The sequence below is a fragment of the Odontesthes bonariensis genome, chromosome 13, assembly GCF_027942865.1.
Source record: "Odontesthes bonariensis isolate fOdoBon6 chromosome 13, fOdoBon6.hap1, whole genome shotgun sequence".
NCBI lineage: Eukaryota > Metazoa > Chordata > Actinopteri > Atheriniformes > Atherinopsidae > Odontesthes > Odontesthes bonariensis.
In genome coordinates this window covers 5,421,931-5,440,411 of record NC_134518.1, presented here as the reverse complement: position 1 = coordinate 5,440,411, position 18,481 = coordinate 5,421,931, and positions in this window count along the sequence as shown.

Below are 18,481 nucleotides of genomic sequence, written 5' to 3'. Positions count from 1 at the left end.
TGAGAGATGAAAACTAGGGCTGGGCAACGATTAAAATTTTTAATCTAATTAATCACATGATTTCCCTGATTAATCACGATTAATCGCATTTGTACACAAAATCCAAAAATGAATTCAAAAGTAGTGTATAGCTTTTAGCATTTAGTTTTATTTTAAATGTGCTGCCATATGAATGAAAGTGCCATAACATTTGTTGTGCAAACACACTTTTAACATCAGCATCTTTCTGTAGTTTTTATGTAGAAGCCTCGCTCCACTGTCTGTTTCCTTGAATGACTTGCTGCTATCAGTTGTGTGTTTTGCCTTTAAGTGATAATTTAGACTGGAACTACTACGGTGAGAAGACAATTCAACTTGGCAGTGTTTACAGATGACTTTGGTTCTGTCTTTAAAATGAAAATGGCCGAGTAAAAGTTCCGTACCCTTCTCCATGTTTGGTGGATCCGCCAATTACTTTTTTTCCTGGTTCCGCAGCAGACAGTAACAGACTTTTACAATAATAAAATAAATAATAAAACAGGGGTGGTTCGTGGCGTATTGGGTTGAGCAGGCGCCCCATGTACAAGAGGCTATAGTCCTCGCTGCAGCTGGCCCAGGTTCAAGTCCCACATCAGACAGTCCTGTGCTGCGTGTCGTTCCCCCTCTCTCTGCCCCCTGCTTCCTGTCTCTCTGAACTTTCCTATCCATTAAAGGCACAAAAGCCCCCAAAATAATAATATATCTATATTTTTTTTAATAAAAATAAAAGTAAAAAAAATTAAACCTGCGTTAATGCGTGATAAGATATTTATCGGCGTTAAATAATTAACGAGTTAACGCGATAATAACAAGTTAACTCGCCCAGCCCTAATGAAAACAACAAAGAATTTTCCAATGTGTAAAATATTCTTATCAAGCTGTAGAGATAGTGGCAAAGAGCAATTCAATTCCACACAAGCCACTGTACGCACTTTTGTTATGACTGCAGACCCCTGACCACTCAGTGTTCCGCTGCTTATATACCTTTGACTACCTGTTACAGGGGATTACCATGCAAATAGTTGCCTTAATCTCAGAGTGAAAAAAGTTTCTTGGCGTGGAGTTAAGCAAGCACATACAGTACTTTACTCAAGCATGAGCAAAGCTATCATAAATATGCAAAGCTCAGTCTTACTGTGGTTTTCAGACACAAAATGACATTCATGTGCTCTGTATGTGAGTGCTGCAATATTTATCAGAAACTTCAATGATTATTTCTCCATGACTTTTCAAATCATGGCTCATGTCTTCATTACAAACACACACACACACACACACACACACACACAAACAGGGTGAACTTTAATTGAAAGCCGTGGAGCCTTCATAAGTCTTTTCTGTGCCGAGTCAGCTCTACTGAAGAGCCGATGAATGTAAATCCATTCCTATAGATTATCCATTCTCTCTTCACACAAAAACTGCCTGCCACAATTCCTCATTCACCCTCTTTTATATTCATCCCTTAATATGGATTTCAGGCATTAAAAACATATCGTATGTGGAAACTGCAGAGGCTCAAGGGAACTACAATCTGAGACTTGAGTTAAATTTGAATGCTCTCCTTATAACCCCCCTCACAATGCAGTGGATGTTCTAAATCTCAAAAGTATTAATCTGAATAGTAAATTTACATTTGGTCATTTATAATATTCTTTTTCTTTGCTCAAATCTTATTATTTCAATGCTCAAAGCGTTGTTTTGCATCATTTATCTGCTGAAGTGTTTATGCTAGAAATTGCCTTACGGAGATGTACAGAAGGGTCCAATGTTGCTTACAAGGTGAAGAACTTACTTAAGCAATGTCATGGATAAAAAAAAAAAACAGCTGGAATGTAATTCTTTACAACTGAAGTTAGAGGTGACCAACCTTTTCACAAGTTGAGGCAATTCCTGATGACTTAATGAAATGTTTGTGACACACTTGGGTCAAAATACCACAGAGACACACTACAACAGCTCACTTAAAACTTCAAAATATACAGCTCTGTTCAAAGAAACTGGTTTTAGGGGGTGGGGTGAGCCCATCGACTCAACTCCCTCCCTTTCTACTATTGAGAAAACCTTATTTGAGATATGTACAACAGCCCCAAGCTACAATGCAAACACTTTAGTGCATGAGAGAGTTTTAGGAAAACCATTGGTGTCAAAGTTGGACATGAACAAGAGTTCCTAGCTTTGGCATAAGGAGGTCAGGGGACCATCCTGTTCCTGTTTCATAAGACCCAACTATAACCTGCAACCCTGTGCGCCACACCGAAAATAATCTGGGCATGTATTGTAGGCCTAATAACAATAGTCTCATCAAATCCGGATAGAGTACAAATTCCTATGTTCAATGCTGTATTTAGTCAACAAAGCAATGTCCAAAATTGGTCCAAATTTCCCCACATGCTGCCTCACCTCCATCAGTAACGACGAGACCTTCCCTATAGAACGCAAGTGTGCATCCTCCTTTTCTGTAATATAGATATTTTCAGTATCTCGTTTCATGACAGAAATCACCAACAAAACGGATATCAAAACCAGACATTGACACTAAACAAACTTTAATTTATTTGTTTAATTATATAAAACGCTGGCGGAGCCAACGTCCGACGTTCCGGAGCGCGCTCCGGCTTGCTCCCCCTCAAATTAAGCCCTGCCTGTAACCCCTAAATGGCTTCAGCTTGATATCAGTGTATGGTAAAGCACAAGGCCTGGTATTTGCAACAGACAGGGTTAATTAAGTTCTGAGAATCTGGAAAGTGTGAATAGAATAGAATGCTGTTGAAGTCTCTCTTAAAGAAAAGGAAATTTAATGGCAACAAGTCGTCTGCACTTGACTGAGCGCTAGTTTTGTGTGGATCGCATTTCGATTCCAAATGCGTCCCTTTTAGGATCAATTCTTTATTAAAAGTACCTGCACTCATTCCATGTTAACAGATACTTTTTCAACACAGTACATAGTTATTTCGTCTAACTTACATTTCTTTCTACCTGTGAGGGGAACAACAGCTGTATTAATGCTCCCCTACTTCAGATACACAGACACATTGCGGTTAGTTTAATGCAGGGGTGCTCAATACGTCGATCGCAGTCTACCAGTCGATCGCAAAGGTAGTATTGGTAGATCGTATGACATTAAAAAAATAGACGTCTATTTATTTATTTTTGATTGACATACAGGGCAGCTAATCAGATGACAGCGGAATTTTTCTGACCGTTAGGTCACCGCGCATGCGCAAAAAGACGCTAAGTGCAGCAAAACTAGCAAGCTTATCAGCGAGTTATCTCCAATTTTAAAACTAAAGAAAGCTTATGACCATCAAAAATGAGTGAAGTTGCTGGACCAAGTAAGAAGACAAAAACGTATCACTTTCAAACAGAATGGGAGGTGGACTTTTTTTTCACGATGTCATTTGTCATGCGTTTGCCTCATCTGCCAGTCTACCATCGCAATACCAAAGAAGGGAAATGTGGAGCGGCATTTTCGGACTGTTCATGGCAAATACGACACCGACTTCCCGCCGAAAAGCGAGCTGAGAAAGAGAAAGGTTAATGAACTAAAATCCCAGTTGTCCCGACAGCAGTCATTTTTCACACAACATACTTCAAAAGCGAAAGCCGCCACCGAAGCATCGTTCCGGGTGAGTCACGCCATCAGTAATAACAAGAAGTCCTTCCAAGACGGAGAGATGGTAAAAGAGGCATTTGTATATTGTAAGAGCATCTTTAAATTGCTAAAAGCAGATTAATGTGATTGAGGCTGCGGCTACACGGAAACGTTTTTCACTGTAAACGATACTTTTTCTTATCGTTTGGCTGTCGCGACCACACGGAGCCGGCGTTCCCACTACCCCAAAACGATAGTTTTTGAAAACGGGTTCCAGAGTGGGAAAGTTTGAAAACGGCCTCGTTTCGTTTCCATTGTTACAGCTAAAACGTTTTTGCGTCAGTCAAACGTTGACGCTGTGAGCCAATTTTAACACTTCTCTATTGTCTCACAGCGTGGCGTGACACAGCGGCGTGTGTACTGCATCGTTTCATCGTTTTCATCCGTTTTCATCCGTTTTCGTCTGTACCTGAGTCTTTACAGCAGCTCGTTTCCGTGTGGTCGCAAGAATTTTCGTACCCGTTTTCAAAAAAAACCTTGTTTCGTTTTCGTGTAGCCGTAGCCTAATTTCCTCCCCCTCAACAGAGAAAATATCAAACTGAACTTACTCACAACTCTTGGTGTTCCCTTTGAAGAGCAAACACTTTAAATGCCATTTTCTTTACACTATACGTTCTTAATTGTTCCGTTAATTAATTATTAATAATTTATTCATTAATTTTCAAGGCCTAACGTGTTTCAGATGGAACAGGTTTTAGTTTGTTTAGGCACTTTCACCAAAAATGTTCATAGTTAATTAAGTTGTGTTGTGCAATATTTGCTCATGCGGTTACGCAAGGTACATCAACATACATTGTACATAAAGAATCCTCAATAAATATATTAAAAATAAATATATGTTTTGCATTTTTGTAGTTTATAAGTAGCTCGCATGCTGAAAAAATGTGAGCACCCCTGGTTTAATGAGATGAGAATGGCTGAGTGAAAGCATAGTCATATGTGGAGCTTTTTTACATCCGAAAATAAAAATGACGTTACATGCAACGGGGGGTTGGGGTACATCTCGACTCTCAGCAGATCATTTTGCTTTATCATCATCATTTCTCATCTTTATCACAACTGAAAATGCTCAGTAAATAAAGAATAAGAGATAATTTGGGTGGTTAGAGTTTGAAACATTCAATTTTTAAAACTCCCTTCTTTAACACATTAAGCTTTTGTAAAAAGTATCGGCATCAGTATCAACAAAATCACATACGGTTTTACTCGATATCAGATCAGAATCAAATTAGTAGTATCACACATCACTACTGAGCTCCTCTTGGAGGAATGGATTATAATATGGAAATATAAAGCATAACGTTTGAAAAACAACTTTGGTTTTCAAATGCAGTATAATAAGCCCTGGAATGTGGAAATAAGTAAATGCAAACTGCTCTTTTATGTAGGAGGCTGTGATCTCTAAGATGAATGGTCAAGTGAAATAAAAATTAGCTTGACATTCCCTTTTGTAGTCATCTTATTAACATGCCTGCAAATAACACTTATGACATACATACAACTGAGACTCGAAGAAGTGAAATGCTGACAAAATGGTCTGTCTCGTAGGCATCTTCAGTATTGCTGTTAAACATTTCAGATAACAGCATAAGCCTATTTGCTACAATCGCAAACACTTCTACTTTGCTGTTTAAGATTGCTGAGTGTTTAATCATTGCAAATGTCAAACAAAGTCCAGATTCTTAAACAAAGACAAAAAAAAATCAGTAATTTTCTCAAAAATGAATTTCCACTGTCGTAATATGGATTGGAATAAGTTGTACACTTAATGTTTGTTTGCTCTGAAACGTTATTTAGTGAATCTGAACAACGTTATCTTAAATAGAAACTAAGAACTGTGAGAATTTATCATTTGTTCAGGTACTCATTATATACTGCATCGTTGTTAAATTGTTTTTCATATATATTTGACCTTTTTTTCTTTTTTTGAAGTGGGGTTGTGTGCAGCACTTATGTCCAGTCAATGTCTTACCTATACAGTCAGAGTGCTCTCAGTTGGGATAATCAGAAAGTTTCCTAAGTGAAATGCGCCATTCATTTTCAAGCTTTCTAATCTCTAAATGTGGTTTAGTCTGCCAGACAGCTGATCATTACCATTCCTGACATCAAACACATCAGTGAAACACATGGGTCACAAACCATTTAGCTGCTTTCAAGTCTTGACCCTGAGGATGTCTGCTTTCTTCCACTCTACCCTACTACACATGGTCTCATATCCAGCCAGCACTGCTTCCACCTGTGTTGACGTATCTAATGGAATGGGAAGTCATAGCTTTGGTAGTTCTGCACCGCGATGAAATTATTTTGGCTGTTGTCCAGCTGAGTAAAGTGATTGACCATGAACATAATGGCTAATGCACTGCAGAGGTTGGGGATGAGGCTGGAATAATCAGTGGCAGATAAGCTGATAGTGGTGTAGTGGGATAAATAACCCATGCTGACGGTAAAACATTTAGTCTGAATGATATAGGTGTGACCTTTTATGTTACATCTTTAAAAGCTCAGGCTTAAGACACTTTTCATGCCACTATAATTATGAGTGCTATCATGTTGCAAAACTGAATAGTACCTTTTGATAATCTATTGTTGGTAAAAAGAAGTTGGGAAATACTGAAAATTTTTTCTCTATCATCTAATCAACATTATTAGTCAAATACACACGTACACTTTGTAAAATTTAGTACTGACACTATTGGGAAAAAAATTGTCGGAATGCCACCTTTACAATTGTCGAAAATGATTGAATGTAGTATAAGCAACCAGAACAAAAGAAAAATGCAGTCAGTCTTTTTTGCTGTAACAACACTGTTAGCTGTTAACTGTGTTAGCTAATGATATCATTTTGAGGAGAGTTCATCTGGCTATGTATTTGAAAACTGAATATCTTTTCACGACATGACTTTATGTATACGGTAGTGTCACTGAGTATGTTCATATGTTCAGTTAAGTCACACTACAGTAGTAGCTCCGTCATACCATCAACCTGGACCACTGTCCTAGCCACTGTATACAAGAACAGGAAGTAGATTACTTTACCTACCAACTCTTTTCCAGTCTGTGGTAATATGCCCCCTTTGTTAGCTTGTTAGCATCTGTCTTTTTCCATACGATCTATAACATCACCAACCAAAATAACTGGCTGTCAAATTGGCAGCAAACTGGTACCATGTCGAGCAGTGAATTGGACAGCTTTACAGCTCTGTCCATTTGACAGGGGGGTAAGTCAATGTTCATAAATGATATTACTAGTATGGGATGTCATAGAGCTTCATGTCAAAAGAGGCAAACTATCCCTTGAACAAGAGCAGCTTTATGAGATATTGAGCAAATGCTCCAGCATCACTTTAGAATATTTACTCGTGAACAAACAACAGGAGCTTTACATCACAGAAGAGAATACAAATATCTACACGTGTGTGTATGTAAGAGACTGCATATCTGAAGGGGTCAACAGACACTTTTTAAAATAAAATGAGATAAGTACATTGTGGTGGATGTGGGGGAGATTTTCACAGATCCATCCATTTTCTATACCCGCTTAATCCAGTTCAGGGTCGCGGGGGGAGGCTGGAGCCTATCCCAGCTGTCACTGTGAAAGAGGCAGGGTGCACGCATCCATCACAGAGACCCTCCGCAGATGACAGAGGGAAGACAGTAAACGATACTGAAGCAGAGAACAAAAGTGGGAAAGCTTCAAGGGTTTTTCACCTGCTGCTGTTACACTCTGTGCTTTTGAATTTGCATGTTCAGTGGGTGCACATGGAGTTAAATGTGCCAGTGAACTTGTGTCAGAGTACTTACTTACTTGTGTGTGTGTGTGTGTGTGTGTGTGTGTGTGTGTGTTAACTGTCTTCCCCGGCTATTATGGGCCATGCTGGCAACCTGCTGGCAGCCTGACGACTTGCAGAAGACAATGCATATTCATTTCTCTCCCTCACACAAACTTACACACAGACACAGCGCAGCTCCCTGTGGTTCTGCTGCCACCGAGCCGTATGTCCGATTAGTGAAGGCCACAGCCTTCACCTTTAAAGTGCTCCTTTTTTTCCTTTGCCCTCTTTTCAAACTTTCCTTCGCTCTGTCCCACTTACATCTAATATTCTGTATATTCTCTCTTTTATTTTAAGATTCTCCATCACAATCTCTTACTGCCCAAAACCAATCTGCACTGGGCTTCTCTCAGCGTTTACCATATTTACTGCTAAATAAATAAATAAGTAGCATATTGCTACTGTGTCCTGTTGTCTCTCGACAGCTTGTTGTTCTATTTCAGTCATCAGGTTTTTGATGTTTTCTTAGCGGATAAAATAATACTTAATACTTAATGTCTTTTGTAACTCAGTTTTTCTTTTTAAAGGGGACTTGTTTCTGGGGCAGAGTCAAAGGTAGTGAGAGGGCATATTTGGAAATTGCAGACATGCCTCAGTAATGATTACGTTTCTCTTTCCAAATCCAGTTTGGACACCCATGCAAACTCAGCTTTTTGTGGGTCACTGTACTGCTGTTTGTTCTCTGTTTGTTTTATCCATCGTCACAGTTTGCTTTATTCATCTACTTTGTCGCCTTAAAAAGTGCATTCTCAGCAAAAGAAAAAAAAGAAATTACAAAAACATAAAATCCACATGTCTTAAATGTCACAACTCTCACTTTGTTTTGAACGTTCTCTTTTACTTCTGTCTCCTGCAGCAGTGCTGGAACTTGGCTGACCCTGCAAAAGGTAAATGAAGAATTTCCACTTTGAAACAGTACATAAATTTGTCTCAACACTGTTTAAGAAACTGAACTATTTGTGCCTTTCACACATTAGAAATGAGCTCACTAAAACAGAACAGCCACTCGTTTCCTCTGGCCTACACTGTCACTGGCCTTCATTTTTATTCTCTCTTCCTCTAACCATCAATCCTATTTTCTTCCTTCTCTGTTCTCTCTCTTCCTGTCACTTGTTAGAACTTTTTCCCCCCATTCTGCTTGCTTCTGTTTTCTTTCTCTCAACTTCTTCTCCGTTAGCCTTATTCCAAACTTTCCTTTCTGACTTTGTCTTCTTTTGGTGTTGCACTCTGCTTTGTATCCTGATATTAAAAGCTATTAAATGTTAATAGGAATTTAATGGTACAGAAAATCTCTGATTTGTTTTGGTGTTCTGTGTTTTTATGACCGTACCTAATTCCCTTCCTGCAGGTTCACGGGTAAACAGTGCAACTTGATTTTAAACTTGGATCTCTCGTCTGCTCTTGTGAAATGTGTCCTGTCACATTAAAGTAAAGCTTGGCTTCTACAGCTGCTGTGACATCAAGTCATCTGGAATATTTCAAAGCCTCTAGCAGCTACATTTTTACTTTCAGCAGATTTTGCTTAAGGACGACAGTGGCCAAATAGCTTGGATTTTGTGTGAGACTTCCCTCGATGTGTAAGGCTTCTAAAGATGATGGCAAATTGGCAGTACCAGCCTTTCATTCAAATATCTTAAACTCAACTAACTCTGATTGCAAAATAAGATTTTATGGCTCAGTTTGGTCTGGTAGAGAGAAACTCTGAATGTATAATGGGTTCATAACACACTGGAGTGAAGTGACAACTTGTTTAAAGCCTTTCCAAAGTGTCTCTGCTCTTATTACATTTTTTTCCTCACTGAAGCTTGATCAGAAACTGGATTCCTCAGTTCCCAGATGTTGTTTAAAAGAAGAGGGAATGCTACACGGTGGTAAACATGGACTTTGTTTCGGCGATAATGCTGCCATCAAATTCAAGATAAAGTCATATGTTTCATAAAATATTCAATGTTCAACATTTGATATTTGATATTTGTTCTAGAGATTTACAAATCATTTCTCTCTGTTTTTCTTTTAATTTTACACAGTGTCTCAACATTTTTCTTATCGGTGTTGTATTTATAAATCATTTAGCACACACTTTTATTAACAATGTGAGGAATAACTGTTTGTTTGACTGTGTTCTATTTTCTTTATTACTCCTTAAATACTCTAAAAAGCGTGTTAATAGTCCATAATTAATACTTTATTTCCACAAGTTCGTCCCAATAGGATGTTTCAGATGCACAGCTCCTCCGTGCTGAAGTATCCAGTGTCGGAACACACTGTTTGTGCTCATTGGAGAGTGACGTACACATTTTAAAGTGCACCTACACAAGCTTAAAAGGCATCACCATTTATCATATTCATGCTCCGCTTTAGCTGTTGTTATTTTCACACACATACCCACCCGCACTAACTAACAGCACACGAACATATGAAAGGCCCTCTCTCTGACAACTGTGCGTGTTTTGTCTGTTCTGGGCTACCAGAGAAACTTCATCGCAATATGGCAGAAAATTATCCGCGCTGTCTATCAATATAAGTGGCATACTTTTATGGTTAGAAAAATACTATTCTTATTTTCATGTGATTCCTATCAAAACATTGTTGGGAATGTTTTATTGCATTCCAGCAAACAGATCCAATAGAGCCTTAAACAAGGCAACTTTAGGTATCAAAACTTCACCTAAAGTCCACATAAAGAGTCTACACAGCACACTTTGCTGGCTAAAGTGTCTTAAATCACATTTCTAGCCTCTCGTTCTGTGGTTGAAATGAGGTTTTGCTACAGTTAACGCTTCAGGACAAGAGTATGAATGATTGACTTTATTGATCAATGGTGGTAAAGCTGCCTATCCATTCATGGCAGTTTTTGGCATCATCTTCAAATGGCTTGCTATGGGTGGAGCAGATCTAAAGCTGACCATTTATCTGTTGCGATAGCCTCACTCATTCCCTCCTTTCAGACATCCATCTTTTTTTAATTAATGAATACGCCAGCCAAGTTCAGAGCTGTCAGAGCGCGTGTTTGCTCTCATCAAGTTTCATCTCCTGCTCTCCAGTTTCTCTGCGTGGCCTTACTGTAGGGACAACCAGCCACATCAATATTTAAAACGCATTCTGATTAAGCCCTTGTGAAGCCTGAGACAAGCAGAGGAGGGAAATTAAAGGCGCTCCTCACCCACCGCTGCCCCCATGTCCCTACTGAATCTTCATCAACCTGCAAACAACAACTCCGAATTGCGGCTCACCCGCCACATCTGCAGGGGATTGGTCGAGCTTTAATGTGGTGTGTGTGTGTGTGTGTGGACGCTGTGCAGTGAAACGCTGTCTATATAATAGGAGGTTAAGTATTTATGGCCTCCTTGATCCTCCTCCACAATGTGGCAATGCTGATGGATGTCAGATGTATGTAGGTTAAGTTAACCCGAGACAAAAGGGGGAGAGCGATGGTCTTTGTAAAGTGGAGTTTGCTTACGTTCTTGCGTTATCGTGTTTCCCTCGTTTGACTGAGAGTAACAGACTAATAAAGTTCCGAGTCACAACCGTCTGAGTGTGTGAGTCACTGACAATGAGACACAGGAGAACTGTTTTGAACAGTGATTTGTGTAAAGGTGGCATTACTGTCATTAAAATTTCATGGACCATAGGACAGGTCTGCCACCTTTTTTCCACACAGTAACACATCCACTGCTGCGACCGTCAACCAACGATTGAAGAGATAATCCGGCAAAGAAGACTGCAATGGTTTGGACATGTCTGCAGAATGGACAACCATCCAATATCTCATCACCTCCTGTGGCGACAGCGACCAGGTGAATGGAAGATACAACGAGCTGCTCCAAAGAAGACCTCGTCGCAAAAATGTGTAGCGGACCTAAGAAGCAAACGTGTCACGATCAACGAAGCTTCAACTATGGATCGTACAGCCTGGCAGATTATCTGAAACACAAGCCGAGATCCTGCGGCACCCACAGCAACTTACAGGCTCCGGAGGAACGTCAGTGTGAAAGGAACAGCGGACACGCTAAATTCGCGAATTAAACGCAAGTTCTTCCTCAGTGTGAAAGGGGCTTATGATGGATTACGCAAGTGGAAGCAAGTCACAATTGCTGGTATTTGTCTACAGTATTTAGGGTACTGGTATGAATCTGTAGTACTTTTATAGTCTCGTTGACCACTTGGAGCACTTTTACACTACAGGTCACATTCACACAGCACATGTTAAAGGCCACATTTCTTTTTCTTTCTTCCCTATCACACACATTCGCACTCCAGTAGGCAATGTGGGATTCAATCTCTCGCCCAGGGACACTTTGACATGTGGTCCAGGGAAGCCGGGAGTCAAATCACTGATCTTCCAATTGGCAGATGACTGCTCTTCCTCCTGAGCTACAATCACACAGTGTGGGCATGTGTTATACTTCTACAGACCAGTTTAGAAAACATTTAATCTATATTGTACGCTTATTGAAATTGCCGATCATTCCCTCATACAGTCACAACATTGAAGGTCTGTGTTATGCGTTGTGAAAAACTGACATGAACATATGATGTATGTGTGTAACTATGTGCTACACCAACCAACTGACATCAGAACATTTTCACATCCACACATGCCTGTTTGACACTGCTAATATGAAGTGACACACTGCAATGTGGATTTTTGTGTAACCTCTGCATCAGAAGTTATTTACTTAAGCACTATTTTCTGAAGCAAAGAGCTTCCTGTTTACTGGGAGACAGACACTAACTATTCAAAGGTATAAGTAACCCCCTTTTTAAATGGGGGGAGGGGGCGTTGTGGAAACCCACTGTGTAGTCCGACATGCTTAATAACTCATTTCTCTTTGGTAATTCAACTCATGCCAAACAAAGGTGCCTCAGCCCCACAATGTTGTATGCTTACATACAAAAGACATCACGCAATCAGCCGAGTGAGGAAAGGATTTACACACACTTATTGCTTCAGAAATCAATGCTGGGCGGGCCTGAATCTTGGAGTTGCAATAGAAATCCGTTACAAGATCAGACAAGCATTCAGTCAGGTGATTTGACTGGCGGCCACTTGGAAAAGTTTGAGTATTCTTGATTTTCCACTGCGAGTTATGCTAGCAAAGTGAAGCAGCACTCACAAAATTCATCCCAACACAACACCAGTGCAGCACGTCAAAAAATGAAAAAATGGATAAATAAAACCCGCTATGTGAGCCATGAATGAATCTTGGGATAAACAAAAAGTTAATTATTGACTTTAGAGAAAAGAAAAATTAGGTAATCCCAGTGACTGGGTGAAAATGTCAGTATCCAGGTGGGTGAACTACCCATTTACGGTCCGAAATGTATTAAATGATGAAAGGTACATGGTCAGCTGTGTCTTCGAGGGAAAACTTCATATTTCTGTCACTCTGCTAAAGGCCTTCTCTCCTCAGATGTGATAGTGATTGGAAGTTTTTAATTCCATATACGTACTACTAAGCATAGAGCACAGTTTGTTTCCAACTGTGAATGGGTATTTCATGCATCCAGACACTGATGTTTTCACCCAGTGTAGAGGTCAGAAGATGGAGGTTTTCAAGTATCTTAAACTGTAAGGACGGGAAATAAATGAACTTAGCAATAAGGCTGATGAAGGCTCACTCATGATTGCTCTTCTTGGTGAGGTTTGTGTGCTTTGACTTTAGCAAAAAGTCTCCTGATGTTTTCATCAGGTTAATCCTCCGTACTGTGGATGATTAGAAAAACAGGATCGATAAGGTGATTAGGAATGCTGGCTCGGTGATTGGCCTTGTCCCAGACTCATTTGAGGTCACTGTGTAAAACAATTGTGTAATAACGATTTTAATGGACAGTGAAGTTTATTTTGTGAGCAACTTGTGATGCCGCAGGCTGCTCCAGGGTACAGAAAATCTGAGTCATTCAGTATAAGTCAGATTTTTAATCATTGCATTTTGATTTGTTATAGATCCGTAGTACTTTTCAGCTGTTAATCATGTCTCAGACAGCTTTTAATGGCTTTTTTATTGATTATTGTGTAATGTAAATATCTATACTCGCAGTGCTCATTACTCTCCACTGTGTACATGTACATGCTGTCTAGAATCTGTGTTGTTTGTGTTAGGGGAATTGCACTGTGCACTGTAAGGAAGGATTAGGGACTTATCGAGGTAACTTTAGGTTCTAGTCTGAATTTTAAGTTTCACAAAGCTGTTTCACTTCTTACCTGGCAGCTTGTCCTTAGGTTCCAAGATAGGAGATCAACACATATAACACCAACTCGTCCATTCTCTTCAAAAAAAAAAATATAAAAAGACATTGGTGTGTGAACAGTGAGGGAGCCTTTCTCTGACTGTGAAAAAAGGCTTTTCCCAAGGTGTTTTCACACTAGAAAGCAAACCCCGAACAACTTCACACCAGCAGACTTTTTTTCATAACATGAACGGCTGCTACTGTAGGTAAGTGCTGTTGTCGTTTGAAATTAGGAGTTCTCGTGTTCACAGTCTGCAAATTTGTGTCGGTAGGTGGCAAGTATCAACGTAATATCCGTATGTGAATATCAGTATGTAAGGTTTGCCAGGAGAGCATTGAGCTATAACAAGATGGGCATTATTACTTACTTTACTTGCTACTGGTTTTGATGTTGTGGCTGGTAAGTGTAGACGCAGAGTTACTCAACCTGTTTTCAATAGAAAATAAACCTCTAAAGTGCTGACAAACTGGTGAAAAAAAAAATATCAACATATTCAGTATTTTTACCTCAAGTATGAGTCAACAGTCTTCCAGCACACAAACCACAATTTTTATAAAGGGGATGGTTGGGATCACCTTTTTTTTCTGTACGTTGTTCTGCTCGGATATCCTCAAACTTTTAAGACTGGCAGGTCCCTGTACACAAAGTTCCATTCTTACTATTTCCTATACTTATATTATAATGACCAGAGACAGCTTATTGGCTATTCCAAGAATATGCAATGTAGTGATGGTAAGATTTTCTGAATTATATCTGTACAGTAGGATAAATGTTCAATATTTTCGCGCTCTGATTGGAAAAAAAAGTATGCACTGTTTAGATTTTGGGATGACTTCACAATGCATTGCTTATAACATCTTTGCCCCAGTAAAATCCAATTTATTCATATTAAATAGGGAGTTTATTCTTTTATCATGCAGCAATGTAATCAATAGTTTAGTATCATGTTATACACTGCCTGGCCAAAATTTACCATCCTAATTTAATTAGCCAAATGATTTGGAGTCGCTTCAGTTTGTCAGGTCTAAAGCAATGATCTGTGCCCCAAAAAGGAGGTCAGCCGACAACCTAATTATACTGAATGACAAGGTTTTCCATTAATCCATTTTTTTCTTCCCTGTTGGCACAGGCATATTCAAAGATGACAATGCTTTAGATTTATCGGGCTCAAATTGTGAAAGAGTAGTTCAGCTAGCATGAGACATAGTTCTCAGATATAGATGGGCCCCTACAAAGTCACACCTCAACCTTCTAGCATCGGCTGTAGCTCAGGAGGAAGAGCAGTCACACACCAATCGGAGGGTCGGTCAGCTAGACTAGAAAAGCGCTATACAAGTACGGTCCATTTACCATTTATGAGAACCTTTTGGATGTGCTGGAGAAGACTTTACACATACAACGCTCCCATCTGCAATACAAGATCTTGGTGACAAAGGAATGGAACTGGATCGAAATGACTCCTGTAACATTGCCCACTCTTTTGTTGCATTCGAATGCAGCGTTTCTTTCTTCAAGTAATACATTTCACAGCTTCTGTCTGTTTGCCAAACTTGACTTTTTAGCGTCTCTTCATCACACTTTAAAATCATCTGTCTGATAAATGGTATTGTTTTAAAACAGTGTTTTTTGTGTGTTGTAATGAGTTTGAACCCACCTCTTGCATCACGCTGGGTATGTGTCTGCACAACGTGTGTGCTTCATCATTTCACAAGATGTATGGGAGTTCATACTCAGGGAAGTATCTTGAAACTTGGTTATTTCCACCTTATTACACATACATTTGCTGCGTATCACTCCTCACTCTCACGCAGACAATCACATGTGCAGAGCTCATGAAAGACATTTCTACCCACACACACGCAAACTAATGAGGACCCGATTGAAGTGCTGATGCATCAGGACGGGGTGAGCTCTGCGTTTTGAACTCGTGAGGGACTCGTTCCATCAACGGATCCAGTGACAGGTTCATCACACATGCAGAGATGAAGAAACGTGCATGCGCTTTGAAGTTTGGCGGCTCTGAATCACTTTTCCACGGTGAATAAAATGTAAGGTTGACCCAACCTGATGTCGCGTGTATGAGCAGAGAGGGAATGTGCGTGGGACCAAGCACATCTTTGAACCTGCTTGTTTCTGTATTGTGATACATATACATTTCATTACACATGTAACTGTACATCTCTAATGGATGCCTCCTCCCCTCTCGACTGCAGACCTGCGTATACACATGTAGGGGGAGTAAATATGACTTTATTCGCTTGAATCGATGCATTGCAACACCACAGATAACACAGCTATTGGTGGAAGATGACATGCTGTGTGATACCAAAGTGCAGCTGAGTTTGACTGCCCTCACACAAGGATTTAATTGATTCATCTCTTTGAAAAGAGCCCGCTCGCCTGTGAGAGCTTAAAGACAGAATGTTTTGGTGATTCAATGATTGTTCTCTTGCTGCCGCATGATTGATGTATGATTCCAGACATGGGCAATACAATTTGTTCTCTCCTCAAAACATGGTGCCCAGTTCAGCCTTTGGCCTTCGCTGTAAGAAACTTTGTAACTGTTGAGTATCAAAAGTCTGGGGTTAGGGTTAAAACAGAAAACAGAAACTTTTAGCATTTGATTCAGAGTTTAAATACGTCTACACTGGTCAGCCATAAAAATATTATAACCTGTTGTAATATTGATTATGCCCTCCTCATGCAGTCAAAGTAGATCTGGCCAATCAGGGTGTAGACAAAGAACACTTTTGGGTGCCCTGGAGTGTCTGGTGTTGGTACCTCATCAATAAATCATTTGAGCCCTGTGGATCATGGAGCAGGGTCTTCGCAGACTGATGGAATCTTCCCACAGATTTCATTTTATCATTTTCCATCAGATTGGTGTCGGGAGAGTTTGGAGGCTGGGCGAACATCTCAGACTCTTAAGCCTTTTTTGCACATAAACACCAGAGATTTTCAGAAGAAAGTGAGGAAATTTGGTCCTGAGTTTTCCCGAAGTTACTGTTCACACAAGCACAACACAGCAGTAGGCTTTCTGCTGGAAATCCGTTCTCCCAGCTGGACAGGGGGCGCAGGGATATAAAGAAGCATACAGGTTGGCAGAAAGGACAAAACTCTCACCAGCACACACACACTCACTCACACCACTGAAATGCACGGGAATATTTGCTGGCATGTTCAAACATCGTCTCACCTGCTGATGTTTCGGAGATCATACCAAGTGATGGAAAATCTCTGCAAGAAGTCCATAGGAAATGTTCACATTCTCACATGCCACTGGCCCTGAACATCTCTAGAACATTTGGGAACTCTAGTGCATGTGTGAAAGCAGCTTTAGTCGTGTTAAAATAAAAAAAAACCTGATTGGGACATCCCTAGATACCAGTATGTAAGGTTTGCCAGCAGAGCACTGAGCTATAACAAGAAGGGCATTGTTACTTACTTTACTTGATACTGGTTTTGATGTTTTGGCTGGTGAGTGTAGACGCTGAGTTACTCAACCTGTTTTCAATAGAAAATAAACCTTTTAGGCTTTAAGTGCCGCTCTACTTTTTTACTTTGGCATTTAGCAACGTTATGAGACATATAAGAAGCTAAATCCATCAGTGCTATGGTTGAGGATTTCTGGATCAGCAGCAGAAAGCAACAGACTTTTATGATAATAAAACCTGCGTTAATGCGCGATAAAAAATATTTATCGGCGTTAAATAATTAATAACTTAACGCGATAATAACGAGTTAACTCGCCCAGCCCTAATTTTTTCTAATGTGTTTTTTGTTGCATTTCTTACTGCCAGCAGCTAGGCTGAGAGACTAAGCTGTGGGTGGAGCTCATTAGCATATCCATAGGCCCCACCTCCTGAATGAGGCAGAAATTGAGAGCTTTAAACCAAACAATATCAAGGTCAGGAGAGTTTCTTTGGTCAGAATTTTTTTATAGAAAATTAGTGAGGTTTACTAAGTGTCAACTCATGCTAACTTAATGCATTTCCAGACTGTGGCTCTAGTCTAATAAAATCCTGATTGTATAACTGCAGCATCATCTGACAAAATCACCATTCAAGTAGCTTTTCAATGTGTGCAGCTCATTCAGCTAAAGTCATTTGCACAATGATCTCCCACAGAGAAAGTTGGAAGTTTTGAACATTTTCTCCTACAGTCCACAGCATTGTCGCAGCATCAGACATTCTTCAGTCAGTAACTCTGATTCTCCACCCATGCATGTACATTATACTGAGCCAATGTCTCAGCTGTGCATGCAAGAGCAGAGACTGACCAAATTAGGCAGCTTTCTCCCCACCTGTCATAATAACCAACATAAAATCTTAAAATTGTTTAAGATTCAGATTTATTTGTCATGTACAGGAAATACACAAAATTTGTCCTCCACTTTTAAGCCATCCAGGTTGGCACCTGTTGAACACACATGCACATGGACTGCCAGCCCTCCAGCTGTCAGGAAACAAATAATGTCACAAAGCATGACACGCAGAACAGCAGAGAGGGAGGGAGAAAAAAAGTAAGAAGTCAAAACAGAAAGAGTAGGCTAAAGAAAATCAAGAGAAATTGAAGAGCAAACTATAAAGAACAAAAAAAGGCAGGCGGAGAAAATGTAACGGAGAGAAATCACCCCTGTCAAAAATCCAATAAGATAAAAGAGCAGATTAGCACACATGTGGAAAACTGTAAAGGGGAAGAATAATAACATGCGATGGATAAAGATAAGATATAAAAGAAAGAGGGAGA